Here is a 13,484-nt window from a genome sequence, read left to right as displayed (position 1 = left end):
GAAATAACAAAAATATTGATAAATTCATTTACATTTTTATCGGGTGTCGATGATATTAAGCATTACCATATCGTTTATCGATAATACAGAAAGAACAAGTATTTTAAGTGTCGATAAGTTAGAATGTTGTCGGTAATGGAGAGGATAATATAATTTTAAAGTGCAAAGATAGTTTTTATTTCGGTTATAAAGTTTTTTAATGCAAAATATTACGGACTTACTTAACATAAGCTGATGATATAAAATCTTATGATCGCCTTTTAGTATAAATGTGTAAAAAGGGATTTTATAGTATGCGAAAAAGATGATGGAAGATCGTTTATACTCAAAAAGCTAATGTCTACTAAGAAATGACCGGTTCAGTGAACTTCAAACTGATTTTCTCTCTCAGTCTCTTTTTCTCTCTCTCTCTCTCTTACTCTCTTACTCTCTCTCGATTGCAATCTTCTTTTTCAAGCTGCTACGGAATTTCCTGAGCACGCAAACCATTTTGCGATTCACGTTCCTTGAAATCACACAAAAGCGTTTCCTTCGAAAAGTTACTTTTCGCTACTAAGTCGTGGATATATGAAAATTCTCCAGTTAAAAAGAAAATTTCGTTTTTCAAGATACAAAGTAAAATGCAATTAAAATCTATAGTCAAATATTTTACAAAATCAAAACTGGAAAAAAATTTTATTTTATTGAATTAAATGAAATATAAAAATTTGAATACCTATAACCGATCACTTGTCCATTATCAAATAAATATTTACTTGAATCAATCAATGTTTATTTAAATCAAATAATTTTTATTTTTATCAAATGAATATAATTGTATTTCAGTATTTGACGAAAATACAATTTGAATTGATTTAAATAAAAATTATTTTATTCAAGGAATTATATATTTCTCTTAATAGAAAAGTAATCGGTTACTTAAAGCAAATAAAAATTTTCTTCAGTGCAAAAACAGTGATTTTGTTTTCTCTAATCTATGGAAAAACAAAAAGGAGTAAGGAAGTTATCAGAACAATTTTTATTATTATTTTTTATTTTTGTTTTTGTTTTTGAGAAAAACATAGCGAACAAACGATTTATCATGAAAAGTAAAATAAAAAAAATATGCCACTGACAATAAATCAATCTACAAATCTGACATATTCATCTTCTATAGGTATTTGCGATCGCAACCATCTGTGCGGAGGAAGATTCAAAAAAAAAAAAAATAATAAAAAATTGTCCTCCCGAATATTTCTAGTGTGATAAATTAAAAATATATCATATGGGATTGCAAAGAAATGGAAATAATTGAAATTGTCAATATTATTTTCAATCAGTATTGTTTATAGGGAAAATTGATTAAGATCATTTTTTTAACTTTAATGAAAAATATTAAAAGGATTTTTCCTTATTACTAAAAAAAATGGGAAATATTTTTTTGTTCATTTTGATTGATTTTATTTTTACATTCATTTTTATTACTACTTTCTCAAACTTTCACTTTCTATTTTTACTTTTATAATTTAAAATTTTTCAATTTGTTTGTAATAGCAATTTTTACTTTAATTTTCATATTTACCTTCATTTATACACTCAAAATATTTTCACTTTCACTCAAAAGAATTTTAGTTTTATACAAAAAATTCTAAGTTTAATTTAAAAAATTGCCATTCACTGAAAAAATATTTACTTTCACTTAAAAATTTCCCTTTTACTAAAAAAATGGACTTTCATTTAAAAAATTTTTACTTTCATTCAAAGAATTTTATTTTTCAAAAAAATTCTTAATCTTTCACTCAAAAAATGCTCTCTCTAAAAAATTTCTCATTATCAGTAAAAGAATTTCGACTTACACTCAAAAAATTTTCACTTTCATCCAAAAATTTTCCCTTTCCTTCAAAAAATCTCACTTTCACTCAAAAATTTCCCTTTCACTTAAAATATTTTCACTCTCATTCAAAGAATTTCATTTTTCTAGGAAACTCTTACTATCTCCTTCACTCAGAAAATGTTCTCTTTCAAAAATTTATCATTTTCAGAAAATTTGTATATACTCAATAAATTTTCACTTTCACACAAAAAATTCCCCTTTCACTAAAAAACTCGACAAAATTTCACTTTCACAAGAAAAATTTTCCTTTCATTCAAAGAATTTCATTTTTCTAACAAATTATTACTTTCTCTTTCATTCAAAAAATGTTCCCTTTTTTAAAAATTTTCCATTTTTACTAAAAAAAATTTGAAATTTACTCAAAAAATTTTCCTTTTCCTTAAAAAATCTCATTTTCACTCAAAAATTTTCCCTTTACCCCAAAAAATCTCTTTCACTCACAAATTTCTCTTTCACTAAAAAAATCTTATTTTCACAAACAAAATTTTTATTCATTAAAAAAATTGACTTTCACTCAAAAAATTTTCACTTTCATTCAAAGAATTTCATTTTTCTAAGAAATTCTTAATTTCTCTTTCACTTAGAAAATTTTCTTTTTTTAAAAATTTCTCATTTTCAGTAAAAAAACATTCGAAATTCACTCAAAAAATTTTCCTTTTCCTAAAAAATCTTATTTTCACTCAAAAATTTTACCTTTGACCCAAAAAATCTCTTTCACTCAAAATTTTCTCTTTCACCCAAAAAACGTATTTTCACTAACAAAATTTTTATTCATTACAAAAATTTACTTTCACTCAAAAAATTTTCACTTTCATTCAAAGAATTTCATTTTTCTAAGAAATTCTTAATTTCTCTTTCACTTAGAAAATTTTCTTTTTTTAAAAATTTCTCATTTTCAGTAAAAAAACATTTCGACATTCAATCAAAAAATTTTCACATTTACTTAAAAAATTTTCCTTTTCCTAAAAAATCTCATTTTCACACAAAAATTTTTCTTTTCCCTAAAAAACTTTCACTTTTCCTAAAGAATTCTCACTTTCACTAAATAAAATTTTCGCTTTCACATTATTCAAAAAATTTCAATTTCGTTAAAAAAAAATTCTCACTTTTACTCAAAAAATTGCACTTTCCCTAAAAAATGATATGGGTAATGAAACTAATAATGAAAGCAATAAATACAGTGATAACGAATGCAATTTATAAAAGTGATAATGAAAGTAATAATAAAAGTGATAACAAAAGTGTTAATGAAATAAATAACAAAAGTGATAGACTAGTAAAATCATTTTTTTAAAATATCAAAACAAAATTTTACATTCAACTGAAAATTATGTTTAAAAAAAATATATTTTCGTTTCCCCTTTTTTGAATGATGTTATCTTTTTTAAAGAACTTGTCTCTATCGCAATATTTGTATTCTTTTTCGTTCTTGGGCGAGAAAAATATGTGAAACTTTTATGTCTTTGTTACAAAAAAGAAGAAGTATAGAAGAAGAAGAGGAGAAAAAAAAAGAAAAATCCGAAGCACGTACATAGCCGTCTTTACCACATCAGTTTGTGCTTGCCCTTTATTTCCGCTATCTCCTCCACCATCCCCAACGTCTTATCAGACCAAGAGTCGAGGCTATATCAGGCATCCAATATTCCTACAACGACATCAAATTCTAATGGATATAAAAAACGCGTTCAAACTGACAATGTTTTTCAGGGAAGAGAAAACATTATTTTTTCCTTCTTCTTGTTTATTTTTTCTTCTCTTTTTTAATATGCAAAAAAATTGCTTTTTTTCGATATGACATTTTGCAAAACAAAAAAAAACAAAAACAAACTTTGGTGTTCTCTACAAGCTATAAATTTAAACTTTTTTTTAAGCAGAAATATATTTTTGTAAACTTTAAAATTTCCAAGAAAATTGCATTATATTTTTAAAAAATACTCAAGTTATATTGACTACGACATTTCGAATTTTGAAAAAGTAACATCAAATTAGTAATCAGTAACCCTAAAAACCCCCGAATATCAAATTTCAAGCTAATTCAATGAATTTAAAAAAAAAATTCCGCCATATTGGATCCGCCATTTTGAATTTTTGAAATCTGATTCTATATTCGTAATCAGCGACCCCAAAAACCCCCAAAACAGCAAGTTTTAAACAAATCCAAGCAATTTTTGAAAATTTGTCCGCCATATTGGATCCGCCATTTTGAATTTTCATTATCTGATTCCATATTCGTAATTAGCGACCCTAAAAACTCCCAAGCAGCAAGTTTTAAGCAAATCCTGGCAATTTTGGGAAACTCGTCCGCCATATTGGATCCGCCATTTTGAATTTTTAAATTCTAATGCCAGAATTGTAATTTTCTAATTTATTTTACTTGTTCACATCACATAACGTGTTTACAAGTGAGTTTCGCAAAAGCTCAACAGTTAAAGAAAGAATTCATTACATCGAGTCATTTTTACAAAAACCTAAATTTCATGAATTTTTTTATGACACAAGAAGAAAGTAAATCAAGTTCGGTTTCCACGACTTTATTTGTTAAGTAAAACTAAAAATGAAAATAAAAATCTGTCAAAGTATAATTAAAAAATAAAATTTAAAAAATATTAAAAAGTGAAAAAATATTAAAACTAAAATTGAAAATCTCGTAAAGTAAAAATTAAAAAGTCCAAATTAAATTACAGTATCAACTATTTTCACTTGTGTCTTTTTTAATAATTTGGTCACTTATTATTAAGAATATTTTTCTTTTCTTAAAATATAATTTCTCTACTTTTTTAACGAGTGCAACGAGCGAAAACACGATCGATTGGTTGAAGGGTTTTTTCAAAAGAAACGAAGTGTCGACGAGATGGATCAAAGGCACAATTACTTGCCTATCGTCTCGGATCTGAATTGATGGTAGATTGGAACTTGAAGTTTGAACGATGCTCCTCTCTCTCTCTCACTCTCTCTGCTCGTACCGAATTCCCACGTAATTACCGTCCAATTACTAAGGCGACAATGAAAACACGCTTGAACGAACAAATTTCCAGGTAACGTCCTTAAAACGAATGTATTTAAATATCAATTTGTGTTGAAGCTTAGTCCAATCCAACTGCTGTTTGCCATCTCTTCGTTTTTTTACTCGTAATAAGTATTAATTTTTTTATCTCATTTTCTGAAGTGGTAGATTCTAATTTTAAATTTTCCACACTGTGGATGATTGTGTTCTTGTTTAGATTAGTAGGAATTTTTACTACTAATACTAATAATTTGTTAGTATTACTACTAATATTAATACTATCTAGTGATACTACTAATATTAACCAGATTCATTAAGTTTAACTATGTTTTTTTCACGTTTTAAAATTTTTCGAAATACGTTTTTTGCAAATATTTCGCAAAAAATGTTCCAAGAACAATAAATATTGTTTTTTCGTTTTGTAGCACTTTTTTAGACGCATCTTTTGACCCCGTATTGAACACTTTTCGGTATTACTAGCCAAAGTTATTAACATTTATAAAAAATGAAAAATTAAAAAAAAGTTACTTTTTTGGTAATAAATTGACATTTAATTGATATCTTTTTTATGTTTACAGTGCTTTTTGAGACGCATCTTTTGACCACTTACTGAACATTTTTCGGTATTTCCAGACAAAGTTATTAACATTTTAAAAAAATCAAAATTTAAAAAAAAAGTTACTTTTTTGGTAATAAGTTGACATTAAACTGTTTTTTTTTCTTTACGTTTGAAGTGCTTTTAAAACGCATGCTTTCACGTTTTATTGAACACTTTTTTGTATTATAAGGTAAAGTTATTAATATTTTTAAAAAATAAAAATTTAAAAAAAGTTACTTTTTTGGTATTAAATTAACATTTAATTAATTTTTTTTCCTAATGTTTGTAGTACTTTTTGAGACGCATCTTTTGACCCCATATAGACCACTTTTCGGTATTACTATCTAAAGTTACCAACGTTTTAAAAAAATCAAAATTTTAAAAAAAGTTACTTTTTTGGTAATAAATTGACATTTAATTGATTTCTTTTTTATGTTTGTAGTGCTTTTTAAGACGCATCTTTTGCCCACTTACTGAACATTTTTCGGTATTTCCAGACAAAGTTATTAACATTTTAAAAAAATCAAAATTAAAAAAAAAGTTACTTTTTTGGTAATAAGTTGACATTAAACTGTTTTTTTCTTCTTTACGTTTGTAGTGTTTTTAAAACGCATGCTTTCACATTTTATTGAACACTTTTTTGTATTATAAGGTAAAGTTATTAATATTTTTAAAAAATCAAAATTTCAAAAAAAGTTACTTTTTTAGTAATAAATTAACATTTAATTGTTCTTTTTCTTAATGTTTGTAGTGCTTTTAAAAACACATCTTTTGACCCCATTTACAACACTTTTCAGTATTACTATCTGAAGTTACCAACATTTTAAAAAAATCAAAATTTTAAAAAAAGTTACTTTTTTGGTAATAAATTGACATTTAATTGATTTCTTTTTTATGTTTACAGTGCTTTTTGAGACGCATCTTTTGACCCCTTCCTGAAATTTTTTCGGTATTATTAGCCAAAGTTATTAAGATTTATAAAAAATGAAAATTTTAAAAAAAGTTACTTTTTTGGTAATAAATTGACATTTAATTGATTTCTTTCTTAAGTTTGTAGTGATTTTTGAGACGCATCTTTTGACCCCTTACTGAACATTTCTCGGTATTACCAGACAAAGTTATTAACATTTTAAAACGATCAAAATTTTTTTAAAAAGTTACTTTTTTGGTAATAGGTTGACATTTAACTGATTTTTTCTTTAGGTTTATAGAGATTTCTAAGACGCGTGATTTCACCCTTTATTGAACATTTTTCGGTAATAATATTAGTTAACTATATTAACATTTAAAAAATCAAAATTTTGAAAAATGTTACTTTTTATGATTTTTTGTAATAAATTGATATTTAATTTTTTTAATTATCTTTAACTTTGTAGTGTTTTTGAGACACTTCTTCTGACACTTTACTAATCATTTTTTCCTCACGTTAGAGAAAGTAATTGTCATATGAAAAATTAGAAAGTTTGAAAAAATAACTTTTTTGTGTTTAAAATACAATTTTAATATGTGACAATAATGCAATTTATAATATTAAATTTTTATACCATTGTTAAAATAATAGAAAACTAATTACCAGTCTATAAAAAAAAATAAATAAATTTGATTCAAAATCCGAAATTTGTTTGCTTGTAGCACATTACCAATCGTTTAATACTCTTAATTTATCGTAAAGCGTTTTTCTAATGAGACGAAAGTAAATTCTAATGACAAACACCCACACATACACAAAGTTGATAGCGAGATAAGTGAAAATCCTTTTTTCTCTATTTTTGACAAATTTAAATTAAATAAACCCTGTCCACTCTTCATTTTCGCCCCTTTTTTCACTATCCACTATCGAATCAAGCTCTTTCCCAAAAGTAATCGAATCGAGCACTATATATGTGTCTATGACAAATATTCGTCACATCACTTGAATGTACCAATATGACATGTATATAATATTGGAATATAAATATATGTATTTACTTTCATATATAGTGATTATATCAGTGTAATCAATCAAAATATCCATTAACCGAAAACATCCAATCAGTTCTGATTCAATGATATAATTTAACAATAGTAAAATAAAATTCAATAAAACAAATAATAATCTCGTATTTGGGAGATTTATAATTATACACAAAATTCGACAAATGGTGTGGAATATATAAAAGACTGAATATTTGTTTTGATAAACATATTATGATGTAAATGAAAAGATCTATTGTTGAAAAAAGCAAAAGGAAATTAAATCCAAATTATTAATGGAAGAAACGTTTCTACATTTATTTTTTTATTATGAATTTTACATATTTTTATCACTTTGTATAAAAAACACAAGAATGCATCTCTAAATTCAAAATAGTAGAGTCTAAACTTTGTATAATACTTATAGTTTCGTTTTGAAATTTGTTTATTAGTCTATCCAGTACAACTGTAATTTAGGACCCAAAGAAATATCATTCGAAACTTCTCCAGGAATGACAGTATTAGTGAAATTAATTAAATTTATGTTTTCTAGCATTCATTACGTCAAAACAAAAATCCTTTTTAAATATACCTAACGTTTCTCGTTTTAAATTAGTTTCAGAGGGAAGTTTCTGTAACTTTTTTACTCCTTACTTTCACTTCCTACATTCTACTTCCACTACCCACCTTCCACTCCCACAAACAATCTTCCACTCTCACTTCCCACATTCCACTCCCACTACCCATATTCCATTTTTCACAACCACTTTCCACTCCCACATTTCACTCTCACTACCCACCTTCCACTTTGCACTCTCACTCCACACTTTCCACTCCCACTACCCACATTCCATTTTTCACAACCACTTTACACTCCCACATTCCACTCTCACTACCCACCTTCCAATTTTTACCTTTAACTTTCACTTCCCACCTTTCATTTTTCACACCCACTCTTAACTTCCATCTTCCACTTACCACATTCTAATTTCACTACCCACAAACAACCTCCCACTCTCACTTCCCACTCCTACTACCCACCTTCCACTCCACACTATTCACTGCCACTTCTCACCTTCCATTTTTCACTCCCACATTTCACTCTCACTACTTACCTTCCACTTTCCCTTCCCACATTCCACTTTCACTACCTACATTCCAATCTCACTACCCACGTTACACTCACACTAACCACCTTCCACTCTCACTTCCCACCTTCTATTTTTTACACTCATTTTCCACTTTCACTTCCCACCTTCTATTTTATACACCCACTTTCCACTCCTACCTTCCCTTCTCACATTCCACTCTCTACCCACCTTCCGCTTTACACTCTCACTTTCCACTCCTACTACCTACCTTCCACTTCACACTTTTCACTGCTACTTCTCACCTTCCATTTTTCACTCCCACATTTCACTCTCACTACTTACCTTCCACTTTCATTTTACACATTCCACTTTCACTACCTACATTCCAATCTCACTCCCCACGTTACACTCACACTAACCACCTTCCACTCTCACTTCCCACCTTCTATTTTTTACACTCATTTTCCACTTTCACTTCCCACCTTCTATTTTATACACCCACTTTCCACTCCTACCTTCCCTTCTCACATTCCACTCTCTACCCACCTTCCGCTTTACACTCTCACTTTCCACTCCTACTACCCACCTTCCACTCCACACTTTTCACTGCCACTTCTCACCTTCCATTTTTCACTCCCACATTTCACTCTCACTACCCACCTTCCACTTTCATTTCCCACATTCCACTTTTACTACCCACCTTCCAGTTTACACTCTCACTTTCTACCTTCCACTCCACACTTTCAACTCCCACTTCTCACCCCAACTTTCCACTTTCACTTCCCACTCCTAATTTTATATGATAATACCTGATTAACGATCTTGACTGTATTTGAACACTAAGGGTAAACATTTTTTAACCCATAAAATTTTTAATAAATTATTTATGTGCACTGTTACGTCCGTAACTTCTTATTAATATTTCTATTTTAACTATATATTATTACTTATGTATTTAATTTCTATATATTGTATTTCATCTTTATTTTATTAATGCAAGTATCTTATATTTAAATATTGTATCTTATCATTATATTATATTCAGTATTTGTAATTCTTAGGTTTTAAATTTGCATTATATTCAGTATATTTTCTAACAATATTGTAATTGCATTATGTATTTCTTAAAAACGAATCCAGGAAAGAATAATATTTCAAAGTAATGTCAAAGGAATAACGATTAGGGAGAATCATATTAGTTACGCATGGCTGCAGAGGATTCAAAACAAACATCGTGACCTCTAAAGAAGGAAATTTTCTATCGGCGTTGCGGAAGATTTAAACAAACGTTGTGACCTCTAAAGAAGGGAATTTCCTATCGGCGATGCCGAATCAGAGAGAAAGAGTAGATTCAGATGTCTTTAGGGACACTGAAACAAAATTATAACTTTGTGGAATCAATCGAGAATTTAAATGGGGACAAAATTTAAAGGTATTAGTAACTTAGCTTTTAAAATTATTCTTAGAGTCGTAGACCCAACAAGTGATGCCTCCTTCAGTGTGAGGTCGAAGAAATGACGTTGTCTAGCGGAAACAGAGAATGCAGTAGATTTCTCTCAAATTGTTTTCGGGACAGACAAAGTAAAATGTTTGGGGTCCAGGTGTCGATGTAAATTAGATAAAACACCCCTCAGCCTAGGAGTGACCGAAATATTAATTTGACGTTGATGACGAGGTAATGCAGTCCTTAGAAAAATAGAAATTTGCCTCGAAGTAGAAATTATCTCCTTGAATGAACTTGACTAAGACGAGACTTGAATCATTCACTTGGTACTTGAAGAGATTTTTGGAATTGGAGTCGAAGAATAAACTCGATGACAATACACAACTAGTTAACTTGGTCGCGGTTGCTGGACTGACACGAAGAAGACGCGAAGTTGATTCGGTGGTGACTTGTGTCTAGTTAAGTTGAAGGCGTTTCCTGGACTGGCTAATTCGGTTCCTTTTGAAAGGAGAACTTAGCCATACCACCCACTTTTATCACCTTAGGGTCAACGTTATAAAATGTATTGCATTGAAGTGGGGAACCAATAGAAAAATGCCAAGATACACATGATCATATTTGGGATTTGCTATCCAGACAAAGACTTCAGATAAATACTTGCTTTGATTAGAAGAAAATAAGGATTCAGATTTAAACTTCACACAATATTATTTTATAAATTTGAAATACGTTGCGATGACTCCTTAGTAAAAATTGTCGCTTTGATGATCTTTTAGCTATTTGAGGTTTATAGTCTTGACCAAATTTTTAGAAGAACTGCGATGTTCTTCCCATGTTCTCCAAATGGATTTGAAGAAGCATCAGCATCTTGAAGAGGATGTTGCAGATGTTAATACGTCCACTATATTAATCCACGACTGTATTAGCTAAATATTTTTGTACTTCCACAAATATTTAATAAATTTTGTTAGCTTAGTTTTTAAGAAACATTAATTTAATTACTCTTCAGGATAAACTTTTGTAAAACAAGATACCAAGGACACAATTCTTGTAAAACTCAAAATAGTTATATCTATAAATTTCAAAGGAAGATTTTCGATAACAGTTTTCCACAGCTGACAAGGAACGTCAGCCTATCAGAATAAGATTATTTTTAGAATTTGTATAAATTTTAACAAAACAATAAAAATTAAGAAATTTTCGTGAATTGATTTGTAAACATAAATACGATAATTTAAATTAAGGACAATGATAATTGTATTCAATAAAATTAATTAGTAATAGTATAAATTAATAATAAATTTTAGTTAATGGGATTATTGAAATCGTTTAGAAATTTAATATAATTCGAAAATGAATACTCACTAAAATTAATAATTAATGCTATTAAAATGATAAATTTATAATTTTAAAAAAATTAATAATTTATTTAAAGTGATATTTAACAATGGATTCCGTAAAAATAAAATTCATTTTGCGATTATAACTGAAATTAATAATTAATAAAAGAATGGAGAGAATGCTTTATATTTTTACAAATGAAAAAAAAAAAATTTCCAGACATTTGTAATTTCTTTTGTTTTCTAAAATTAACTTCACTGTCTTTAGCAATGAAGAATTATAATAAAAAAAGAATTTCAAAGTAAAACTTTTAACACATTTCCCTTAATCTTTTGTACGGAAAATTCAAGTGTTCACAATTTTTTCTTCCTCATAAATTAACGTCAAAGGAATTAATTACTTAAAACATTTACAGTGTGACAAGTAATTTATTTTTAATGTTCCATATAGCAAATTCTGATTCTAATTAACAATAAATTCATGGTAAAATATTTCTTAACATTTCTTAAAAAACAATTTTAATTCAAATCTAATTTGAAACTAATACTTTCTCATGTGATGAGAATGTAAAATAAAATCAAAGAAATATTTCAATTTTTCAAAAATTTAGAGGGAAATACTCCTTTTTAATATTCAAACTATGCCAATGAAATATTCCAGAAATGTGAATGAAATCTTTCCTGCTATTGAGGGTAATTAAAAAAAATTAATCATCATATTCTTTACTATGAATACATGATCGTTCTCTCACATACCACCCAAATGCATAATTTCATCCCCTGTTATTAAAAAAAAAGAAAAAAAATTAATTAAAAAGTAATCGAAAATTAATTTTCGTTTCAGCTCGAGTAAATCCACTTCTATCTCTCTAATAATAACTTAATACTTTCAATGAACCGATATATATATGTATATCTATATTTATATGTATACGCCGAAAAAAAGTCGATTTTACGATGAAATTGATGAGATGCCAGAGAGTAAAAACCACTGTCATAAATCGACGTTACGTGTGATGCGGGTCATTTGACCTCGACCAACCCGATATAAGTTTTGTGATACACCCCTTGCTTTTTATTTTTTGTTATCGTTGGAACGTTTCACGAAAGTGCGAGAGATGGAAAAAAAATTATGTGGGTGGTTGATGCGACGGTTTATTGTAAAGGATAAAGAAAGTCAAAAAAAAAAAAAATAACTAAAATAAAAAATAAGAAACGATAAACCTTCCTTAGATATGCGGTGAGCAATAAATCATACGATAATAAATTCAACGAATAAAGCTTTCAACAAGAAAATTCGTTGATTTTCCACTTTGATGAACAAATCTATAACTTTAAATAAAAAGATATTTAATTTTGAAAAAAAAGAAAAATATTACCGACCGTCGATAATGTAGATTTCTACTTTATTGACGGTTGATAATGTACTTTAATAAAATAATTAAAAAGTAGAATTAACATCTATAATTAATTAGTAACGCAACACTTAAAATCGCTAATAGTAAAGTTTATGAAAATTTATCTACTGTTGGTATTGTTGATATCTTCTTTATCATATGTCGGTACAGTAGATCATAAACCTGGTAAAATACAAACCTATATTTACAAGTATAAATTTTACAAGAATTTTAATGATAATTATTTAAATAAAAATTTATCGACTGTTGGTATTGTTACTTTCCTCTTTATCATATGTCGGCACAGTAGATCATTAAACTGGTAAAATGCCTTCGTAGTTGACAAAATACTAAAACTACTTTTACATTTTGTTTGTATAAAAAATATTAAGTGGAATTTCTAATTTCTTCTTTACCCTACGTCGGTAACTTAAATTTTCTAAAAAAGTTACCGACTTATGGTAATAGTAATTTTTTCCTTTATCTACTACTACGTTAGTAAATTTTTTGGTAAAAAGACTACAGAATCGGAACTAGCGACTCCGAAAATCCCCGAGTAATTCAGATTCTCAACTATCGACCGCGAAAATCTCCATAAGCATTTTTGTTTTTTAAAATTAGTGCTGTAGTGTATTGTATGCCGCAAATGATTAAAACCATTGAAATTTTTTTTATCGTTACATATTTAACTTTCCCTACGAGTTGCTGACTATTGTCACTGTATATTTCTATTTTACCATTCGTCGGTAAGGTAGATTTAGCAATCTTAATTTTGGGTATTATC

The sequence above is a fragment of the Leptopilina heterotoma genome, unplaced genomic scaffold (genome assembly GCF_015476425.1).
Source record: "Leptopilina heterotoma isolate Lh14 unplaced genomic scaffold, ASM1547642v1 Lhet_264, whole genome shotgun sequence".
Lineage (NCBI taxonomy): Eukaryota > Metazoa > Arthropoda > Insecta > Hymenoptera > Figitidae > Leptopilina > Leptopilina heterotoma.
The sequence above is the reverse complement of the archived record's forward strand: the minus strand, read 5'-3'. Positions refer to the sequence as shown.